Genomic DNA, 24,632 nt, shown 5'->3' with positions numbered 1-24,632 from the left:
TCTTTTATTCTTTATGGGAAAAGATGTAGAGCCAGTGTTCAATGCCTTTACTTTCCAAAAAGGGGATTCATTTGACTTTGAAATAGTTATGAACAAACTCAATGCTCATTTTGTGCCCAAAAGAAATGGGATTCAAGAGAGGGATTGTTTTCACAAACGTGCTCAGCGTGTAGGAGAATCTGTGGAGTCATTTGTGCACAGCCTGTATGAACGAGCTGAATTCTGTTTAGTGTTGCTTAAGAAGAGCAAATCAGAGACAGAATAGTCATAGGAATTGAGATGCTGAGGTCTCACTGAAGCTACAGTTTGAGGCAGAATTAACATTAGATGGGACTATTAGGATGGCCCACCAGAGTAAACTGGGGAAAAAGCAAAGTGCTAATCTGAGGTCTGAGAGTATTGTGGATGAAGTGCAGCATTTCAGGAGAGCTGCAGGTAAAAGGCACAGTGTGAGCCAGGGGCGGACTGGGCCAGGGGGCAGGGGGGCAAATTGCCCCCTGGGCCTCTCTGATTATGTGGAAAATGGGCTGCCACCACACTGCCTTATTAGGACAGCGCTCCCGTGAGTGACTGAGCAGGGAACAGTACTTGCATACAACAGCCGTGAGACTGAGCATCAAGATTTTTTTTGCTCAGGCTAAAAAGGTTTTGTTTTGGGATAGATGATCGTAAGTTTAATTATGTATGCAGCCATAATGAGCCATGCATGCACAGTGCACACAACGGGGGGTAGTTATCAAGCCGTCAACTTTTCTGACTTCGCCGGCCCAATACGCCCGCCTAAGCTCGCCTACCTTCGCCGCCGCGGACCTGAAAAAATACGCCTAAGTTATAAAAAAAAGCTGTCAAAAAGCCGCGGGGCGATGAGCAGCGGACTGTGAAAGTTATCACACATCCGATCTCGCTGCTCTTTGGCTGTTTGACAGCTTTCTTGCTAGACTGTCACTAAGCACTCACACTAAACTACACTGTTCTACCCCCTATACCGGCGCCCCCGGAGCCCCCCGCAACTAAATAAAGTTACTAACCCCTAAACCGCCGCTCCTAGACCCCGCCGCAACTCTTATAAATGTATTAACCCCTAAACCGCCGCTCCTAGACCCCGACGCAAGTCTTATAAATGTATTAACCCCTAAACCGCCGCTCCCGGACACCGCTGCCACCTACATTATACCTAGTAACCCCTATCCTGCCCCCCCTATACTGCCGCCCTCTGTAATAAAGTTATTAACCCCTATCCTGCTGATCCCGCACCTCGCCGCAAATAAATAAATAGTTTAACCCCTAAACCGCCGCTCCCTGAACCCGCCGCAACCTATATTAAATTTATTAACCCCTATCCTGCCCCCCTACACCGTTGCCACCTATAATAAATTTATTAACTTCTATCCTGCCCCCCACTACACCGCCGCCACTGTAATAAATGTATTAACCCCTAAACCTAAGTCTAACACTAACCCTAACACCCCCCTAACTTAAATATTAATTGAATAAATCTAAATCATATTTATATTATTAACTAAGGCCTAGATTTGGAGTTTGGCGTTTGCCGTGAAAACCAGCGTTAGAGGCTCCTAACGCTGGTTTTAGGCTAACTCTGGTATTTGGAGTCACTCAAAATAGGGTCTAACGCTCACTTTTCAGCCGCAACTTTCCCATACCGCAGATCCCCTTACGTAAATTGCGTATCCTATCTTTTCAATGGGATTTTTCTAACTCCGGTATTTAGAGTCGTGTCTGAAGTGAGTGTTAGAAATCTAACGACAAAACTCTAGCCGCAGGAAAAAAGTCAGTAGTTAAGAGCTTTCTGGGCTAACGCTGGTTTATAAAGCTCTTAACTACTGTACTCTAAAGTACACTAACACCCATAAACTACCTATGTACCCCTAAACCGAGGTCCCCCCACATCGCTGCCACTCGATTAAATTTTTTTAACCCCTAATCTGCCGACCGCCAACTACGTTATACTTATGTACCCCTAATCTGCTGCCCCTAACACCGCCGACCCCTATATTATATTTATTAACCCCTAACCTGCCCCCCACAACGTCGCCGCCAGCTACCTACACTTATTAACCCCTAATCTGCCGACCGCAAAGCGCCGCCACCTACGTTATCCTTATGTACCCCTAATCTGCTGCCCCTAACACTGCTGACCCCTATATTATATTTATTAACCCCTAATATGCCCCCCTCAACGTCGCCTCCACCTGCCTACACTTATTAACCCCTAATCTGCCGAGCGGACCGCACCGCTACTATAATAAAGTTATTAACCCCTAATCCGCCTCACTAACCCTATAATAAATAGTATTAACCCCTAATCTGCCCTCCCTAACATCGCCGACACCTAACTTCAATTATTAACCCCTAATCTGCCGACTGGAGCTCACCGCTATTCTAATAAATGTATTAACCCCTAAAGCTAAGTCTAACCCTAACACTAACACCCCCCTAAGTTAAATATAATTTTAATCTAACGAAATTAATTAACTCTTATTAAATAAATTAATCCTATTTAAAGCTAAATACTTACCTGTAAAATAAATCCTAATATAGCTACAATATAAATTATAATTACATTGTAGCTATTTTAGGATTAATATTTATTTTACAGGCAACTTTGTAATTATTTTAACCAGGTACAATAGCTATTAAATAGTTAAGAACTATTTAATAGTTACCTAGTTAAAATAATTACAACATTACCTGTAAAATAAATCCTAACCTAAGTTACAATTAAACCTAACACTATACTATCATTAAATTAAATTAATTAAATAAAATAACTACAATTAAACCTAACACTACACTATCAATAAATTAATTAAATACAATATCTACAAATAACTACAATGAAATAAACTAACTAAAGTACAAAAAATAAAAAAGAACTAAGTTACAAAAAATAAAAAATATCTACAAACATAAGAAAAATATTACAACAATTTTAAAATAATTACACCTACTCTAAGCCCCCTAATAAAACAACAAAGCCCCCCAAAATAAAAAATGCCCTACCCTATTCTAAATTACTAAAGTTAAAAGCTCTTTTACCTTACCAGCCCTGAACAGGGCCCTTTGCGGGGCATGCCCCAAGAAGTTCAGCTCTTTTGCCTGTAAAAAAAACATACAATACCCCCCCCAACATTACAACCCACCACCCACATACCCCTAATCTAACCCAAACCCCCCTTAAATAAACCTAACACTAAGCCCCTGAAGATCTTCCTACCTTATCTTCACCATACCAGGTTCACCGATCCGTCCTGAAGAGCTCCTCCGATGTCCTGATCCAAGCCCAAGCGGGGGGCTGAAGATGTCCATGATCCGGTAGAAGTCTTCATCCAAGCGGGGCAGAAGAGGTCTTCCATCCGATTGAAGTCTTCATCCAAGCGGGGCAGAAGAGGTCTTCCATCCAATTGAAGTCTTCATCCAGGCGGCATCTTCTATCGACATCCATCTGGAGCGGAGCAGCAGCAACCATGAAGACCTCCGACGCAGAACATCCATCCTGGCCGACGACTGAATGACAAATGACGGTTCCTTTAAAGGGACAGTCTACACCAGAATGTTTATTGTTTTAAAAGATAGATAATGCCTTTATTACCCATTTCCCAGTTTTGCATAACCAACACAGTTATAATAATATACTTTTAACCTCTGTGATTATCTTGTATCTAAGCCTCTGCAAACTGCCCCTTTTTTCAGTTCTTTTGACAGACTTGCAGTCTAGCCAATCAGTGCCTGCTCCCAGATAACTTCTCATGCACGAGCACAGTGTTATCTATATGAAATACGTGAACTAACACTCTCTAGTGGTGAAAAACTGTTAAAATGCAATCTGAAAGAGGTGGGCTTCAAGGTCTAAGAAATTAGCATATGAACCTCCTAGGTTAAGCTTTCAACTAAGAATACCAAGAGAACAAAGCAAAATTCGTGATAAAAGTAAATTGGAAAATTGTTTAAAATTACATGCTCTCTCTGAATCATGAAAGTTTATTTTGGCCTAGACTGTCCCTTTAAATGACGTCATCCAAGATGGCGTCCCTCGAATTCCGATTGGCTGATAGGATTCTATCAGCCAATCGGAATTAAGGTAGGAATATTCTGATTGGCTGATGGAATCAGCCAATCAGATTTAGCTCGCATTCTATTGGCTGATCGTAACAGCCAATAGAATGCGAGCTCAATCTGATTGGCTGATTGGATCAGCCAATCGGATTGAACTTGATTCTGATTGGCTGATTCCATCAGCCAATCAGAATATTCCTACCTTAATTCCTACCTTAATTAATTCCTACCTTAATTCTTATGTTTGTAGATATTTTTTTATTTTTTGTAACTTAGTTTTTTTTTATTTTTTGTACTTTAGTTAGTTTATTTCATTGTAGTTATTTGTAGATATTGTATTTAATTAATGTATTGATAGTGTAGTGTTAGGTTTAATTGTAGGCAATTGTAGGTATTTTATTTAATTAATTTAATGATAGTATAGTGTTAGGTTTAATTGTAACTTAGGTTAGGATTTATTTTACAGGTAATTTTGTAATTATTTTAACTAGGTAACTATTAAATAGTTCTTAACTATTTAATAGCTATTGTACCTAGTTAAAATAATTACAAAGTTGCCTGTAAAATAAATATTAATCCTAAAATAGCTACAATGTAATTATAATTTATATTGTAGCTATATTAGGGTTTATTTTACAGGTAAGTATTTAGCTTTAAATAGGAATAATTTATTTAATAAGAGTTAATTTATTTCGTTAGATTAAAATTATATTTAACTTAGGGGGGTGTTAGTGTTAGGGTTAGACTTAGCTTTAGGGGTTAATACATTTATTAGAATAGCGGTGAGCTCCGGTCGGCAGATTAGGGGTTAATAATTGAAGTTAGGTGTCGGCGATGTTAGGGAGGGCAGATTAGGGGTTAATACTATTTATTATAGGGTTAGTGAGGCGGATTAGGGGTTAATAACTTTATTATAGTAGTGCTCAGGTCCGCTCGGCAGATTGGGGGTTAATAAGTGTAGGCAGGTGGAGGCGACGTTGTGGGGGGCAGATTAGGGGTTAATAAATATAATATAGGGGTCGGCGATGTTAGGGCAGCAGATTAGGGGTACATAAGGATAATGTAAGTAGCGGCGGTTTACGGAGCGGCAGGTTAGGGGTTAATAATAATATGCAGGGGTCAGCGATAGCGGGGGCGGCAGAAAAGGGGTTAATAAGTGTAAGGTTAGGGGTGTTTAGACTCGGGGTACAAGCTAGAGTGTTAGGTGCAGACGTAGGAAGTGTTTCCGCATAGCAAACAATGGGGCTGCGTTAGGAGCTGAACGCGGCTTTTTTGCAGGTGTTAGGTTTTTTTTCAGCTCAAACAGCCCCATTGTTTTCTATGGGGGAATCGTGCACGAGCACGTTTTTGAGGCCGCTTGCGTAAGCACCTCTGGTATCGAGAGTTGAAGCTGCGTTAAAAATGCTCTACGCTCCTTTTTTGGAGCCTAACGCAGCCTTTATGTGGACTCTCAATACCAGAGTTATTTTTATGGTGCGGCCAGAAAAAAGCCGGCGTTAGCTACGCGGGTCCTTACCGACAAAACTCTAAATCTAGGCCTAAGTTAATCCTATTTAAAACTAAATACTTACCTATAAAATAAACCCTAATATAGCTACAATATAAATAATAATTATATTCTAGCTATCTTAGGGTTTATTTTTATTTTACAGGTACCTTTCAATTTATTTTAACTAGGTACAATAGCTATTAAATAGTTATTAACTATTTAATAGCTACCTAGCTAAAATAAAGAGAAATTTACCTGTAAAATAAATCCTAACCTAAGTTACAATTACACCTAACACTACACTATACTTTAATAAATTATTCCTATTTAAAACTAAATACTTACCTGTAAAATAAACCCTAAGATAGCTACAATGTAATTAATAATTACATTGTAGCTATTTTAAGATTTATATTTATTTTACAGGTAACTTTGTATTTATTTTAGCTAGTTAGAATAGTTATTAAATAGTTATTAACTATTTAATAACTACCTAGCTAAAAGAAATACAAACTTACCTGTAAAATAAATCCTTACCTAAGTTACAATTAAACCTTACACTACACTATCATTAAATTAATTAATTAATTAAACTACCTACAAATAACTACAATTAAATACAATTACATAAACTAAGTAAAGTACAAAAAAAAAGTTACAAACATTTAAAAACATATTACAACAATTTTAAGCTACTTACACCTAATCTAAGCCCCCTAATAAAATAACAACCCCCCCCAAATAAAAAAATGCCCTATCCTATTCTACATTAAAAAATTTCAAAGCTCTTTTACCTTACCAGCCCTTAAAAGGGCCTTTTGTGGGGGCATGCCCCAAAGTTCAGCTCTTTTGCCTGTAAAAGAAAAATACAACCCCCCCAACATTAAAACCCACCACCCACATACCCCTAATCTAACCCAAACCCCCCTTAAAATAACCTAACACTAATCCCCTGAAGATCATCCTACCTTTAGTTGTCTTCACTCAGCCGAGCCACCGATGGAACTGAAGAGGACATCCGGACCGGCAGAAGTTATCCTCCAAGGGGCGCTGAAGAAATCTTCCATCTGATGAAGTGATCCTCCAAGCGGCCCTGAAGAAATCTTCCATCTGGGCGAGGTCATCTTCCAAGAGGCGCTGAAGAAGTCTTCTATCCGGGCGAGGTCATCGTCGAAGCCGGGTCTTGAATCTTCATCCCGCCGACACGGAACATCCTCCTTTCCCGACGAACTACCGATGAATGAAGGCTCCTTTAAGGGACGTCATCCAAGATGGCGTCCCTTCAATTCCGATTGGCTGATCGGAACAGCCAATAGAATGCGAGCTCAATCTGATTGGCTGATTGGATCAGCCAATCAGATTGAACTTGAATCTGATTGGCTGATTCCATCAGCCAATCAGATTTTTCCTACCTTAATTCCGATTGGCTGATAGAATCCTATCAGCCAATCGGAATTGAAGGGACGCCATCTTGGATGACGTCCCTTAAAGGAGCCTTCATTCGTCGGTAGTTGGTCGGGAAAGGAGGATGTTCCGCGTCGGCGGGATGAAGATTCAAGACCCGGCTTGGAAGATGACATCGCAAGGATAGAAGACCTCCTCAGCGCCTCTTGGAAGATGACATCGCTCGGATCGAAGACTTCTTCAGCGCCGCCTGGATGATGACTTCATCGGATGGAAGATTTCTTCAGCGCCGCTTGGAGGATTAACTTCTTCCGCTCCGGATGTCCACTTCGGTTCCATCGCTGCTCGGCTGAGTGAAGACGACTCAAGGTAGGAGGATCTTCAGGGGATTAGTGTTAGGTTTTTGTAAGGGGGGTTTGGGTTAGATTAGGGGTATGTGGGTGGTGGGTTTTAATGTTGGGGGGGTTGTATTTTTCTTTTACAGGCAAAAGAGCTGAACTTTTTGGGGCATGCCCCCACAAATGGCCCTTTTAAGGGCTGGTAAGGTAAAAGAGCTTTGAACTTTATTTAATTTAGAATAGGGTAGGGCATTTTTTTTATTTTGGGGGGTTTGTAATTTTATTAGGGGGCTTAGATTAGGTGTAAGTAGCTTAAAATTGTTGTAATATTTTTAAAATGTTTGTAACTTATTTTTTTATTTTTTGTAACTTAGCTTTTTTTATTTTTTGTACTTTAGTTAGTTTATGTAATTGTATTTAATTGTAGTTATTTGTAGTTAATTTATTTAATGATAGTGTAGTGTTAGGTTTAATTGTAACTTAGGTTAGGATTTATTTTACAGGTAATTTTGTATTTCTTTTAGCTAGGTAGTTATTAAATAGTTAATAACTATTTAATAACTATTCTAACTAGCTAAAATAAATACAAAGTTACCTGTAAAATAAATATAAATCCTACAATAGCTACAATGTAATTATGAATTACATTGTAGCTATCTTAGGGTTTATTTTACAGGTAAGTATTTAGTTTTAAATAGGAATAATTTATTAAAGTATAGTGTAGTGTTAGGTGTAATTATAACTTAGGTTAGGATTTATTTTACAGGTACATTTCTCTTTATTTTAGCTAGGTAAGCTATTAAATAGTTAATAACTATTTAATAGCTATTGTACCTAGTTAAAATAAATTGAAAGTTGCCTGTAAAATAAAAAAAAATCCTAAAATAGCTAGAATATAATTATTATTTATATTGTAGCAATATTAGGGTTTATTTTAAAGGTAAGTATTTAGTTTTAAATAGGATTAATTTAGTTAATAATATAAATATGATTTAGATTTATTTAATTAATATTTAAGTTAGGGGGCATTAGGGTTAGTGTTAGACTTAGGTTTAGGGGTTAATAATTTTATTACTGTTGCAGCGGTGTAGTGGGGGGCAGGATAGGGGTTAATAAATTTATTATAGGTGACGACGGTGTAGGGGGGGCAGGATAGGGGTTAATAAATTTAATATAGGTTGGGGCGAGTTCAGGGAGCGGCGGTTTAGGGGTTAAACTATTTATTTAGTTGCGGCGAGGTGCGGGATCAGCAGGATAGGGTTAATAATTTTATTATAGGTGACGACGGTATAGGGGGGGCAGGATAGGGGTTAATACATTTAATATAGGTTGCGGCGGGTTCAGGGAGCGGCGGTTTAGGGGTTAATACATTTATTATAGTTGCGGTGGGCTCCGGGAGCGGCGGTTTAGGGGGTAATAAATTTATTTAGTTGCGGCGGTGTAGGGGGGACAGATTAGTGGTGTTTAGACTCGGGGTACATGTTAGGGTGTTAGGTGCAGACAGCTCCCATAGGAATGAATGGGATGTGTGGCAGCAGCGAACTTGTACTTTCGCTATGGTCAAACTCCCATTGATTCCTATGGGATCCGCCGCCTCCAGGGGTGGCGGTTTGAAAACCAGGTACGCTGGGCCGTAAAAGTTCCGAGCGTACCTGCTAGTTTTTTGATAACTAGCAAAAGTAGTGAGAATGTGCCGCACTTGTGTGCGGAACATCTGGAGTGACATAAGAATCGATCTGTGTCGGACTGAGTCCGGCGGATCGAAGCTTACGTCACAAAATTCTACTTTTGCCGGTCTGGAGCCTTTGATAACTAAGGCGAATCAGCCTCGCCACAAATACGCTGTGGAATTCCAGCGTATTTGAGGTTGACGGCTTGATAACTACCCCCCACTGTGTCTCTTACAGGCATCAAAATTCAAGAGCCTGTATATAGAAAATGTAATGTAGCCTATATATATATTATATATTATGACATATAGGGGTAAATTTACAAAAGTGCGAGCGGACATGATAAGATGTAGCGTATCATGTCCACTGCACATCACATGTAGCCAGCATTTGCTGTCTGCATTTACCATTGCACCAGCAGTTCTTGTGAACTGCTGGTGCAATATCGCCCGCTGCAGATTTTGGCCGCTAGCAGAGGTGTCAATCAACCCGATCATATTCAATCGGGTTGATTTCTGTCCGCCGACTAAGAGTAGGCAGACAGGTTATGGAGCAGCGGTCTTTAGACTGCTGCTTCATATCTTCTGTTTCCGGCGAGCCTGAAAGCTCGCTGGAAACATGGGGCATCAAGCTCCATACAGAGCTTGATAAATTGACCCCATAGTGTGTCCTACAGTACATTTGATGATATAATCTGACCTGCACATATTTTTATAATAATAGTGTGTCCTACAGAACTTCTGATGATATAATCTGACCTGCACACATATTTATATAATGCTAGCGTGTACTACAGTACATCTGATGATGATGATATAATCTGACCTACACATATTTATATAATGATAGTGTGTCCTAGTGTACATCTGATAATATAGTCTGACCCCCACATATTTATATAATGACCCTGCATATAAGGTATATGTGCAGGGTCATTATATAAATATGTGCAGGTCACACTTTATCATCAGATGTACAGTAGAACACACTATATGTGCAGGGTCATTATATAAATATGTGCAGGATAGACTGTATTATCAGGTTTTCTGTAGGACACACTTTGAGGGATATTTATCATGCTAGAATTGAGCAGCGTAATTGTGGCAAGCTTGATTCGACCCATTTATCAAAGCCTACAGACCAGCAAAAGTTGTCATTTGTGACGTAACATTCAATCTGCCGGTCTCAATCCGACACAAATCGATGCTTACGTCATTACAGATGTTCTGAATACAAATTCGGCACTATCTAACAACTTTTGCAAGTTATCAAATTTCAAACAGGTACGTCGCCACTATTCTGGCCCAGCGTACCTGGTTTTCAATCTGCCACCCTGGAGGCTGCGGATGCCATAGGAATCAATGGGAGTCTGAAAACAGCAAAAGCTCATGGTCAATGCTGCCAGATATCCCATTGATTTCTATGCTAGAATAAAAGTTACGTTTCCACTTAAAACCCTAACATAAGCCCTGAGTCTAAACACCCCTAATCTTCCGCACCGACATCGCCGCCACCTACATAATGTTATTAACCCCTATCCCGCGGCTCCCGGAGCCCACCGCAACTAAATAAATATATTAACCCCTATCCCGCCACTCCCGGACCCAACAGCAACTGTAATAAAATTATTAACCACTAAACCCCTGGCCTCCCACATCACTACCACTAACTAAACCGATTAATTGAATGAATTCTAATTAAATGATTAATTAAATGAATTCTATCAGCCAATCGGAATTAAGGGGGAAAAAATCCTATTGGCTGTTGCAATCAGCCAATAGTATTGAGCTTTCACCCTATTGGCTGAACCAATCAGGCAATAGGATTGAGCTTGCATTCTATTGGCTATTCCAATCAGCCAATAGAATGCAAGCTCAATCCTATTGGCTGATTGCATCAGCCAATAGAATGAAAGCTCAATCCTATTGGCTGATTGCAACAGCCAATAGGATTTTTTCCATTTTATTTCCGATTGGCTGATAGAATTCTATCAGCCAATAAGAATGTAAGAGACATCATCTTGGATGATGTCATTTAAAGGAAACTTCATTCTTCAAGAGACGTCGTAAGAAGAGGATGCTCCGCACTGGATGTCTTGATGATGGAGCCGCTCTGCGCCAAAAGAAATAAGATGCCCTCTGGATGAATCCAAGAAAAAACAATTTGGCTGACAAGATCACCTATTCATACAGTCCCCAAAATTATGTATACTATGTTGGGAAAAGGTGCTGGTACTTAGGGAGTGTAATGGCACATGTGATAAAACACGTATGTGATACACAACAAAGTTGTTGTCAATTAATTCCTTGATACAGTTCAGCCTGTGTGTTTAGAGCAATATAGTTGTTGAATAGTGAGTTGATGCATACACCGCTTCATACGGTACAATCCGTGTAAGACACTGGGTAACAGAGCTTAATATTGTGTAGGCCCTCTGGATGAAGACTTCTGCCCGCTTGGATGAAGTCTTCTGCTGGCTTCGCTGAGGACTTCTGCCACTTGGATGAGGATGGATGTCCTGTCTTCGAAAACTGTAAGTGGATCTTTGGGGGTTAGTGTTCGGTTTTTTTAAGGGTTTATTGGGTTTTAATTTTAGGTTAGGGAGTTTGAGAAGTAAAAGAGTTGAATGCCCTTTTAAGGGTAATGTCCATACAAATGCCCTTTTCAGGGCAATGAGGAGCTTAGGTTTTTGAAATAGGTTTTTATATGGGGGGGTTGGTTGTGTGGGTTGTGGGTTTTACTGTTGGGGGGGTATTTGTATTTTTTTTTAACAGGTAAAAGAGCTGATTTCTTTGGGGCAATGCCCCGCAAAAGGCCCTTTTTAGGTGTAATTAGTTTAAATATTTGATTTTATTTTTTTTATTTTGTGTATCTTAGTGTTTTTTATTTTGTGTAACTTAGTTGTTATTTTTTTGTAACAGTAATATTTAATAGTAGATTTAAATAACTTGAGTAGGGTTAGGTTTTTAGAAATGTAATATAGTTAATTTAATTTTTAGTTTAATGTAATTTTAGTATAATAGTTAGGGTAGATTAATTATTAGTTTAATATAGTTTAATGTAATTGTAGGATAATAGTTAGGGTAGGTTAATTAGTAGTTTAATATAGTTTATTTTAATTCTAAAGGTAAGTTTAAATGTATTATAAGATAGGGATGAGGTAATATTTAATGTAAAGTTAGCGGGTTGTTAGGTTTAGGGGTTAATAGCTTAATTTAGTTTATGGCGATGTGGGGGGCTGGCGGTTTAGGGGTTAATAGGTTTAGTAAGTGGTAGTGATGTGGGAGGCCAGGGGTTTAGGGGTTAATACATTTATGGCTAGATTTAGAGTTCTGCAGCCAAAGGGGTGCGTTAGCTACGCATGCTTTTTTTCCCCCGCACCTTTTAAATACCGCTGGTATTTAGAGTTCACAGAAGGGCTGCGTTAGGCTCCAAAAAAGGGAGCGTAGAGCATATTTAACGCCACTGCAACTCTCGATACCAACGGTGCTTACGGACGCGGCCAGCTTCAAAAACGTGCTTGTGCACGATTCCCCTATAGAAAACAATGGGGCTGTTTGAGCTGAAATAAAAACCTAACACCTGCAAAAAAGCAGCGTTCAGCTCCTAACGCAGCCCCATTGTTTCCTATGCGGAAACACTTCCTAAGTCTGCACCTAACACCCTAACATGAACCCCGAGTCTTAACACCCCTAACCTTACAATTATTAACCCCTAATCTGCCGCCCCCGCTATCGCTGACCCCTGCATTTTATTATTAACCCCTAATCTGCCGCTCCGTACACCAACGCAAGCTAGATTATAGCTATGTACCCCTAATCTGCTGCCCCTAACACCGCAGACCCCTATATTATATTTATTAACCCCTAATCTGCCCCCCTCAACGTCGCCTCCATCTGCCTACACTTATTAACCCCTAATCTGCCGACCAGACCGCGCCGCTATTTTAATAAAGTTATTAACCCCTAATCTGCCTCACTCCCGCCTCAATAACCCTATAATAAATAGTATTAACCCCTAACCTGCCCTCCCTAACATCGCCGACACCTAACTTCAAGCATTAACCCCTAATCTGCCGACCGGAGCTCACCGCTACTATAATAAATTTTTTAACCCCTAAAGCTAATTCTAACCCTAACCCTAACACCCCCCCTAACTTAAATATAATTTAAATCTAACAAAATAAATTAACTATTATTAAATAAATTATTCCTATTTAAAGCTAAATACTTACCTGTAAAATAAACCCTAATATAGCTACAATATAAATTATAATTATATTGTAGCTATTTTAGGATTTATATTTATTTTACAGGTAACTTTGTATTTATTTTAACCAGGTACAATAGCTATTAAATAGTTAATAACTATTTAATAGTTACCTAGTTAAAATAATTACAAAATTACCTGTAAAATAAATCCTAACCTAAGTTACAATTAAACCTAACACTACACTATCAATAAATAAATTAAATAAAATACCTACAATTATCTACAATTAAACCTAACACTACACTAAATTAAATACAATACCTACAAATAAATACATTTAAATAAACTAACTAAAGTACAAAAAATAAAAAGAACTAAGTTACAAAAAATAAAAAAATATTTACAAACATTAGAAAAATATTACAAAAATTTTAAACTAATTACACCTACTCTAAGCCCCCTAATAAAATAACAAAGACCCCCAAAATAAAAAAATGCCCTACCCTATTCTAAATTAAAAAAGTTCAAAGCTCTTTTACCTTTCCAGCCCTTAAAAGGACCTTTTGTGGGGCATGCCCCAAAGAATTCAGCTCTTTTGCCTGTAAAAGAAAAATACAACCCCCCCCCAACATTACAACCCACCACCCACATACCCCTATTCTAACCCAAACCTCCCTTAAATAAACCTAACACTAAGCCCCTGAAGATCATCCTACCTTATCTTCACCACGCCGGGTTCACCGATTGATCCAGAAGAGCTCCTCCGATGTCTTGATCCAAGCCCAAGCGGGGGGCTGAAGATGTCCTTGATCCGACTGAAGTCTTCATCCAAGCGGGAGCTGAAGGGATCCATGATCCGATTGAAGTCTTCTATCAAGCGGCATCTTCAATCTTCTTTCTTCCGGATCCATGTTTATCCCGCCGACGCGGAACATCCATCTTCACCGACGACTTCCCGACGAATGACGGTTCCTTTAAGGGACGTCATCCAAGATGGCGTCCCTCGAATTCCGATTGGCTGATAGGATTCTATCAGCCAATCGGAATTAAGGTAGGAAAATTCTGATTGGCTGATGGAATCAGCCAATCAGAATCAAGTTCAATCCGATTGGCTGATCCGATCAGCCAATCAGATTGAGCTCGCATTCTATTGGCTGATCAGAACAGCCAATAGAATGCAAGCTCAATCTGAGGGACGCCATCTTGGATGACGTCCCTTAAAGGAACCGTCATTCGTCGGGAAGTCGTCGGTGAAGATGGATGGATCCGCGCTGGAGGTCTTGAAGATCAGCTAGTCATCATCGGATTGAAGAACATAGAAGATGCGGCTTGGATTAAGATGTTTGCCGGTCCGGATGTCCTCTTCTGCCCGCTTGGATCAAGACTTAAGCCGGAGGATGGACGTCACTCTTTAGCCCCCGCCTGGGCTTGGATGAAGACATCGGAGGCTCTTCTGGATCGATCGGTGATACCTGGCATGGTGAAGAAAAGGTAGGAAGATCTTCAGGGGGGTAGTGTTAGGTTTATTTAAGGGGGGTTTGGGTTAGATTAGGGGTATGTGGGTGGTGGGTTTTAATGTTGGGGGGGTATTGTATGTGTTTTTTTTACAGGCAAAAGAGCTGAATTCTTTGGGGCATGCCCCACAAAAGGTCCTTTTAAGGGCTGGTAAGGTAAAAGAGCTTTGAACTTTTTTAATTTAGAATAGGGTAGGGCATTTTTTTTTGGGGGGGGGGGGGTCTTTGTTATTTTATTAGGGGACTTAGAGTAGGTATAATTAGTTTAAAATTGTTGTAATATTTTTCTTATGTTTGTAAATATTTTTTTATTTTTTGTAACTTAGTTCTTTTTTATTTTTTGTACTTTAGTTAGTTTATTTAAATGTATTTATTTGTAGGTATTGTATTTAATTAATTTATTGATTGTGTAGTGTTAGGTTTAATTGTAGGTAATTGTAGGTATTTTATTTAATTTATTTATTGATAGTGTAGTGTTAGGTTTAATTGTAACTTAGGTTAGGATTTATTTTACAGGTAATTTTGTAATTATTTTAACTAGGTAACTATTAAATAGTTATTAATTATTTAATAGCTATTGTACCTGGTTAAAATAATTACAAAGTTGCCTGTAAAATAAATATTAATCCTAAAATAGCTACAATATAATTTTAATTTATATTGTAGCTATATTAGGATTTATTTTACAGGTAAGTATTTAGCTTTAAATATGAATAATTTATTTAATAAGATTTAATTTATTTTGTTAGATAAAAATTATATTTAATTTAGGGGGGTGTTAGGGTTAGGGTTAAAATTAGCTTTAGGGGTAAAAAAAAATTATTATAGTAGCGGTGAGCTCCGGTCGGCAGATTAGGGGTTAATTCTTGAAGTTAGGTGTTGGCGATGTTAGGGAGGGCAGATTAGGGGTTAATACTATTTATTATAGGGTTATTGAGGCGGGAGTGAGGCGGATTAGGGGTTAATAACTTTATTATAGTAGCGGTGCGGTCCGCTCGGCAGATTAGGGGTTAATAAGTGTAGGTAGGTGGCGGCGACGTTGGGGGGGCAGATTAGGGGTTAATAAATATAATATAGGTGTCGGCGGTATTAGGGGCAGCAGATTAGGGGTACATAGGGATAACGTAGCTGGCGGCGGTGTACGGAGCGGCAGTTTAGGGGTTAAAATATTTAATAGAGAGGGGGGACCTCGGTTTAGGGGTACATAGGTAGTTTATGGGTGTTAGTGTACTTTAGAGCACAGTAGTTAAGAGCTTTATAAACCGGCGTTAGCCCAGAAAGCTCTTAACTCCTGTTTTTTTTCTGTGGCTGTAGTTTTGTCGTTAGATTTCTAACGCTCACTTCAGCCACTACTCTAAATACTGGCGTTAGAAAGATCCCATTGAAAAGATAGGATACGTAAATGGCGTAGGGGGATCTGCGGTATGGAAAAGTCGCGGCTGTAAAGTGAGCGTTAGACCCTTTCTTGACTGACTCCAAATACCAGAGGGCGATAAAAACCAGCGTTAGGAGCCTCTAACGCTGGTTTTGACAGCTACCGCCCAACTCTAAATCTAGCCGTTATTTTGTTGCGGTGGGCTCCGGGAGTGGCGGGATAGAGGTTAATAACATTATTAGAGTTGATGTGGGCTCCGGGAGCAGCAGGATGGGGTTAATAACTTTATTTAGTTGTGGTGGGGTCCGGGAGCGGCGGGATAGGGGTTAAACATTTTACTATAGTGGCAGTGTTTAGTGACAGGATATAAATAAAGTTGGGAAAAAGCCGAATAGCAGCGAAATCGATGACTGCTAATTAACAACAGTCCGCTGCTCATCGCGCCGTACTTGGTGCGCGGCTTTTTGACAGCTTTTTTCATAAATAAGGAGAGCGTATTCAGTTCCGCCGCCGCGATGTTAGGCAAGCGTATTGGTGCTGTCGTATGCAGCATAGTTGACGGCTTGATAAAACGGCCTCTATATGTGCAGGATCGATCATATCAGAATATATGAGGATCATTATATAAATATGTGCACTGCAGGATAAGTATATTTCACCATAATATATAGTGGATGATTCTATATGAGCAGGGTCAACTTACATTATATCCGTCTATTGCATCACTGTAGCTGCACATCAGTATTAATCTAATATAGCGGTCATCATTCTTTATGCGCCTTATTTTATGTGAATTATTTTTACATCTGGTTATGATGCCCCTTACTTGTGTGAAATCAATAGAATTTTGCAGCTTGTGTATTGTTTTATTGGTTTACATACCTTATCACACAATGATAATGGAAACTAAAAATCTCTATCTATGACTAGCCCTTCTATCTTGATCAACATGTTCAGACAGTGGAACACATTTCACATTTTGTTCTCTTTTTACTCTTTTTATAAAACTGCATTGCATTGGCATGTACAAAGATTATCTTATAGGTTATCCTAGTGCTATTCTTGCAGTTAATTGTGTCAATATTAAATTATTTAATGTACAATTATTAAAGATAGCTTGGTGCATGTGTTAGATACACAAGTTGTGTTCTGTCCCCAATAGACTTGCGACTGTTACATGTGTGTATGTATGTATGTATGTATGTGTTTGTCTATATGTATGTGTATAATGTGTGTGTGTGTATATATATATATATATATATATATATATATATATATATATATATATATATATATATATACACACAAAGTTCAGTGTGGAAACAGCACACTCCAATCAAGCAACCACCTGGTGCACTGCCAAACACATGTACATCCAGCAAAGTGATGAATCCAACGGATGGTATCCGTACTCCCCAGAAACTTCACACAGCAGGCACAGCAGGATTTTCAATCCGTTTTAATAGTACAAGGTGAACCAAACGTTTCGGCTCTCATAGGAGCCTTTGTCAATGGTAGCCAAAGTCAAAACAGACAAAAAAGAAGCAGAACCGGAGCACACACTTAAATACCCACTTCCCCCATTGTAACAACCAATCAGCCAGCCCAAGCGGCACACACCCACACACAGTGCAAGGCTCCGCAACAGCAGTAATGAGAGCTTAACCAGACATTAGTGACATCATCACACCAACTCTGTCCCCAGTGACATCAGCGATGCCGGTTGTCATGGAGATCAGAACACAAGGCAATGTGTAAACAAACCAGGTGAGGGATTGGGCGGGCCGCCCGCGGCAGGCTGACAGAAAAGAAACAGAAATGTGTCATATGTGACATCATGTATAAGTGTATAATACATAAGCAGAAAACGGGAACATAATTACTAGGTTACATCTTTAATCCTATCACTCATAATAATACAAATAGGATAATACCATAGGCCGACGCTCAAAACCCTCTATACCAATCGGTATCAAGGAGATGAAAATCAGGCAACCAGAGGAAACAACCCCATAAGTAAATACATTTTATGTAGCCCCAGCTGAGGGGTATGTAGACACATCATGCCTACAAGGAGTAGGAAGAAACATTATAAGGATGACTCTCCATGGGCATAGAATTATCTGGCCTTATAACAACAGCCATAGTCAATGTTAGAATTTAAACCTCGAGGGGGTAACCGTGTCAAGATTAAATATTCAGTAGGCCTCCATCCGCAGAAGCGCCAAGCCTCTGTCACCACCTCGTTTAGGACGTGGTATATGGTCAATCAGTAGTGTGCACAGGGATGAGATAGAGTGTCCACCAGTCATAAAATGCTGTGCCACAGGCTAGTCAGAATGTCCTTTATCAAGTGCAGGGAACGATTTGAGAGCCACAAGTCAGCAATTCGCCAGGCACTTGATAAAGGACGTTCTGACCATTTTTTGACTGCTGGACACTCCATCTCTTCCCTGCACACTACTTATTGACCATGTACCACATCCTAAACAAGGTGGTGACAGATCCTGCAGATGGAGGATCGCTGGATATTTAATCTTGACACGGTTACCCCTCGGGTTTAAATTCTAACATTGACTATGGCTGTTGTTATAAGGCCAGATAAGTCTATGCCCATGGAGAGTAGTCCTTATAATGTTTTTTCCTCATCAGTCTCATCCTGTCTTCCCAGTTGCTTAATGTGCCTAGAGGAATATGGCTGCACCTCACTGACGAGGCCCACAATAGGCCGAACCGTATGTCTGGGGTTTTGCTGTTTCTCTCGTTCAGAGAGGGATTGCCTGGTATTTTGGGACTGGACTGTACTGTGAAGTCAGGATAAGACTGATATGCTTCAGGAAAGTTCTTCTCTGTGAAAGGCACATGTGGAGCAAAAAGAGGTTGCTTTTTGGGTGGTAACTAGTCATAGAGCAAGCAATTATGCTATTGTTCGTTTCCAGGTTGAGCGCTTCTCTCTTTCAATTTATGCAAATTATGACACTTAGGGAATTCTCCTTAAGTGTGATGCGGGAATCCAGACGTAGACCCGTTGCTCAGTGTGCCTAGAGGGATATGGCTGCACCTCACTGATGAGGCCCACAATAGGCTGAAACGTACATCTGGGGATTTGCTGTTTCTTTCGTTCAGAGAGGGATTGCCTGGTATTTTGGGGCTGGACTGTACTGTGAAGTCAGGATCAGACTGATTTGCTTCAGGAAAGTTATTCTCTGTGAAAGGCACATGTTGAGCAAAAAAGGCTGCTTTTTGGGTGGTAACTAGCCATAGAACAAGCTATTATGCTATTGTTCTTTCCCAGGTTGAGCACTTCTCTCTTTCCCTTTATGCAAATTATGATACTTAGGGAAGTCTCCCTAAGTGTGATGCGGGAATCCAGACGTGGACCAGTTGCTCAGTGTGCCTAGAGGGATATGGCTGCACCTCACTGATGAGGCCCACAATAGACCGAAATGTATGTCTGGGGTTTTGCTCTTTCTCTCGTTCAGAGATGGATTGCCTGATATTTCGGGGCTGGACTGTACTGTGAAGTCAGGATCAGACTGATATGCTTCAGGAAAGTTCTTCTCTGTGAAAGGCACATGTTGGGCAAAAAAGAGTCTGCTTCTTGGGTGGTAACTAGCCATATAACAAGCTATTATGCTATTGTTCATTCCCAGGTTGAGGTCTTCTCTCTTTTTATTTATGCAAATTATGAAATTATGACACCTAGGGAAATCTCCCTAAGTGTGATGTGGAAATCCAGACGTGGACCCGTTGCTCAGTGTGCCTAGAGGGATATGGCTGCACCTCACAGACGAGGCCCACAATAGGCCGAAACGTACGTCTGGGGTTTTGCAGTTTCTCTCCTTCAGAGAGGGATTGCCTGGTGTTTCAGGTCTGGACTGTACTGTACTGTGAAGTCAGGATCAGACTGATATGCTATAGGAAAGTTCTTCTCTGTGAGAGGCACATGTTGAGAAAAAAGAGGCTGCTTCTTGGGTGGTAACTAGCCATAGAACAAGCTATTATGCTATTGTTCATTCCCAGGTTGAGCGCTTCTCTCTTTCCATTAGAGAGTCTGGGCTGAAATTAAATAAAGAGAAATTCCATTGCCAAAAATCTGAGTTATGTTGCTTTGGGCATATCATTAATAGAGATGGCATAAAGCCGGACCCTGATAAAATCCTTGCTATTGAACCGATGAAAAGTCCTTCTGATGTACATGAGCTGAGACAAATATTGGGCCTTGTTAAATATGTGGGCAGGTTCCAACAAGATTTATCCACAGTACTACACCCTATCACAGAGTTGTTGAAGAAAGATGCTGCCTGGGTCTGGGGTCCTTTAAAGGAAGAAGCTTTTGTACAGGTCAAGTTCTTGCTGGGGTATTCTACAGTGTTAGGGTTTTATGACCATTCTAAAAAGACTGTGGTTACTGTTGATGCAAGCAGTTATGGGCTAGGGGCCACCCTCCTGCAGCTGAATGAGAACAAACTACAGCCTATCGCCTACTGTTCCCGTGCACTGACGGCTGCTGAATCGAAATACACCCAAATTGAAAAAGATTGTCTGGCTGCAGTTTGGGCCTGTGAGCACTTTCAGCGTTACTTAGTGGGTTTAGAGAAATTTAGTCTGGAGACTCACCATAAACCGCTAGTCCCTCTAATCAACTCCTATGATATTGACAAAACACTCTTAAAATGCCAAAGACTTCTGATGAGGCTGCTCAGGTTCAACGCTCAGGCAGTGCATGTGCCGGGGAAACAACTGGTAGTGGCAGATATACTTTCCAGGCTCATGCTGGCTGCTGCTGAAGAATCTTCAATGGAATTGGATGGGAAAGTGTATGTGGATTTAGTTCTGGCATCCAAATCCATTTCATCAGGGAAGTTAGAGCAAATAAGAAAGGAGACATGTTTAGATACAGACCTTCAAAAAGAAGGTTGGTCTGAGAGCCGGGCAGCCTGGATATCTTTAAGTTCTTACCAGTCTCAGAGGTCACAGCTCATGGAGCTGGATGGGTTGGTGCTGTTCCAGGACCGCATTGTTATTCCTGTTAGCATGCGGCAGGAGATGTTAAGCAGGATTCATTATGGCCACTTGGGCATTACAAAGTGCAGAGAAAGGGCAGCTACAGCAGTATGGTGGCCTGGGATCAGTTCTGACATTGCAAGCCATGTGTCAAAATGTGCCTTTTGCCGGGAACGCCAGCCTACTCAGAGAAGGGAGCCCTTGTTATCTACTCTGCTGCCTGCAGGTCCATGGCAAAAAATAGCTACTGATTTGTGTGAACTGCAAGGGGAAAAGTACCTAGTAGTGATTGACTACTATTCCAGGTATTTGGAGATTGTACCCTTGAATGAGATCACCAGTCAAGCCATTATCACTCATCTCCAGAGCTTGTTCGCCCAGTGGGGCATACCAATGGAGTTAGTGAGTCATAGCAGAATGCAGTTTGCTTCCATGGAGTTCAGCTCTTTCAGCAGTGAATATGATTTTGTCCATTCTACGTAAAGTCTACATTACCTGCAGGCCAATGGAATGGCTGAAAGGGCAGTTCAAACAACAAAGTTAATTTTGAAGTAATCTGAGCTGTACCTAGCTCTCTTGGCCTATTGGGCGACTCCCATCCAAACCATGGGTTTTAGCCTGTCACAGCTGATGCTAGGATGTCAGATTCACACCACTTTACCCTCTGTGCGTGTCTTCTAGCCGACCAGCTTGGTTCCTCGGGATGAGGTCCTTAGGAGGGATGAAGAGGCTAAAAGGGGTTATCGATTCTTCTACGACAGAAAAAATTCTGTGAGGCCCTTGCAGGAGCTGAATGTGGGGCAAAGTGTCAGAGTTAAACTGGATGATGAGAAGAAATGGAAGATGCCTGCTACAGTAATTGGGTCTTATGTAGTCCTTACTGATGGCGGGACAGTCACACGTCGAAATAGAAGACATATTCAGCCAGTACCTGAGAGTTTGGGACTGGATGCCTCAGAGCCACAGCCAGTAGGATCCCCTGATTTAAGAGGGGTGCCTTCCTCTCAGCAAGATCACAGCTGGGATACTTCTTTGCTTCCAGCAGACTCTCAATCACCTTCTTCTGTATCAGTGGACAGTTCATGTAAAATTATGTCAAGTGGAATAGTGGTGAAACTTCCAGCCCGATATCGGGATTAGCACTAGTTAGAGCAGTGCCCAGAATAATGGTCAGAATAATCCCATGGTCACTGTGGACTAGGGTAGTCTACTCCGATGTTGAAGTCAGGATTGTATTTCTTGTTGTTCATATATATTAACTTGTTATTTGTTATACACTAAACAAAACTATTTTTGTTTGCTTCTTGTATACCATTTTATTTGAGGTACTCTAAAAAAAAAATGTATGCTTTGTCCTTTGGAAAAGGAGAAGATGTGATGAGAGTGGGAGGTGGCGTCACCGGATGGGGGCGTGGCTTATAGCCGTTATTGTCTATGTCGCAGTTACCAAGTTAGATTTGTTGTACATGCTGTATACTTCTATGCTCTGCAATAAAATAGCGTTGTACCTTCTACGCTGTGTTCTGCTTCTCATGACAACCACTAGTGTTGAATAACTACTTATTAAGGTAAAACCAAAGTGAATACTGTCAATTCTGCTGTCAGTGAGGCAGTACTTCAAATGTACATGTTATATGCCGATATGCTTTTATTTCTTGCCGCACTGGCTGCGTTTATAGTGTAGCGAATTCCATGAAGTCACAAACATTCCAGCATAATGATTGCTTGTCATTGGGAATGTGAAACTGGCTCCAAGTTATGAGGTAATCTAGGAGCTAAGTAGCCCAAACTCTCTGCAAAAATAACAAATCCAATGAACTATAAAGTCCCAGAGTACAACGGACCAGCTTGAGTATTAAAAACTAACTTTTATTGAAAAAAAGGTAAGAAACCCCACTGAGTGTAAAATATATACAAAACATCACAGCCAGTGACCAGCCAAAAAGAATCATGTGAATCATATATATATATATATATATATATATATATATATATATATATACATGTATATACAGGAACAAGCGTTGCACTCACGGGTCTTTTTCAAAACTTTAATGTGGAACGTTTTCGGGGTTTAACACCCCTTCATCAGCATACAATTGTGCACACAAACAATCCTTTTATAGTGTATACAAATAGTTAAAAACACAAACCTCTCATCTCCCAAATTTTTGCACCAAAACCAATATTGTCAGTGGAACGCATAGTGCGTTCCACAGTCAGAGCTGAAACCCGAAGTTCAGTGACATCACTTCCGGTTTTCGCCGAAACTAAACAAGATCAATAATAGCCAAAGTGTGTAACAAAACATTGCTACATACACACATCTTACAATGAGTGCAGGTATGGTGTAGAGCATACAAACATGGTGCCCAAAATTATCAAATACAAGGTATCAGTGCAAAGTGATGAAACTCATTCTTAACATGTGTTTATATTATCATGGCAACCGCTGCCATGGATACAGTTGTCATAACAGACTTTAGTTAGCGAGCTAAACATAACACACTGATGTGACTCAATTAGCATCAAAAGTGCTTCCTTAGACTACATGAAGCCATTCACAATTGTGATATCGAACTGAATTTAAAAAACGGAATAGGAAACAATTCGTTATCCCTAGTAAAGAAATGACAATAATTAAAATAATTTGGGATTACAACTTTTAGTGCTATTACTATCTGACATAAACATTACCTGCAGTGGATTGACTTTGTTGGTACACTACCATCTTTTTCAGCAACATGATGTCACAACAGGTGCAAGAAATCATCACTCCCACAGACTTGGATACCCAGGTGGAGGACATGACTATCCAGGCTATGGCTGCGCAGACAGGAACTGTGTCATATACACCAGATGACGCCAACCGGATCTTATTTGCACCCATCTCCAAAACAGTCGGTGAGACCCCAGTTAATTTATACTACAATCTGCTTAAATTGAATAAAAGAGAGGTAGATCTAGCTTTACATGGGAGCTATTTGTCAGATTATTACAGGACAGGCCATATCCCCAGGGGTTTCAGAGTCCACAATATACCAACTATTGGACGTGATAATCCAGAATTCGGAAAAAAATGGTGTTTCATATTGAATAAATGCTCTCTTGACCTGATACTTTTGGTCATAGAAGAGGTTACAGTTATTTTGAGCAAAGTGAGGGTTGAGATACAAACATTTGAATATGTGCACAACACCACACTCACTAATGAACCCTAAGAGAACTGGTTATCTAAGATCAAATCCCAAATTGACAAATATCAAAGTGAGTTGATTATTTTCAAAAATAGAAAGTTTGACACCGTTAATAGTGACTATACACAGGGCAAAGTCTACAAATGGCTTACCACTACAACAAGCAATCTATCTAGGAGGAGACAAAGAACCAGACGAGTACATTTTGATACTGTAGACACTAGTGGTGGAGATTCCACTGATACTGAGAGGAACCCACCAGGTACATCCTTTACTTCACCTAACTCTTTTAGACATCGCAATCAGCTTGCTCAACATGAATCTAGACTACACTCTACACCGACCAATTTTT

The sequence above is a fragment of the Bombina bombina genome, chromosome 5, assembly GCF_027579735.1.
Source record: "Bombina bombina isolate aBomBom1 chromosome 5, aBomBom1.pri, whole genome shotgun sequence".
In the NCBI taxonomy this organism is placed as follows: Eukaryota; Metazoa; Chordata; class Amphibia; order Anura; family Bombinatoridae; genus Bombina; species Bombina bombina.
Note: the sequence above shows the minus strand (reverse complement) of the source record.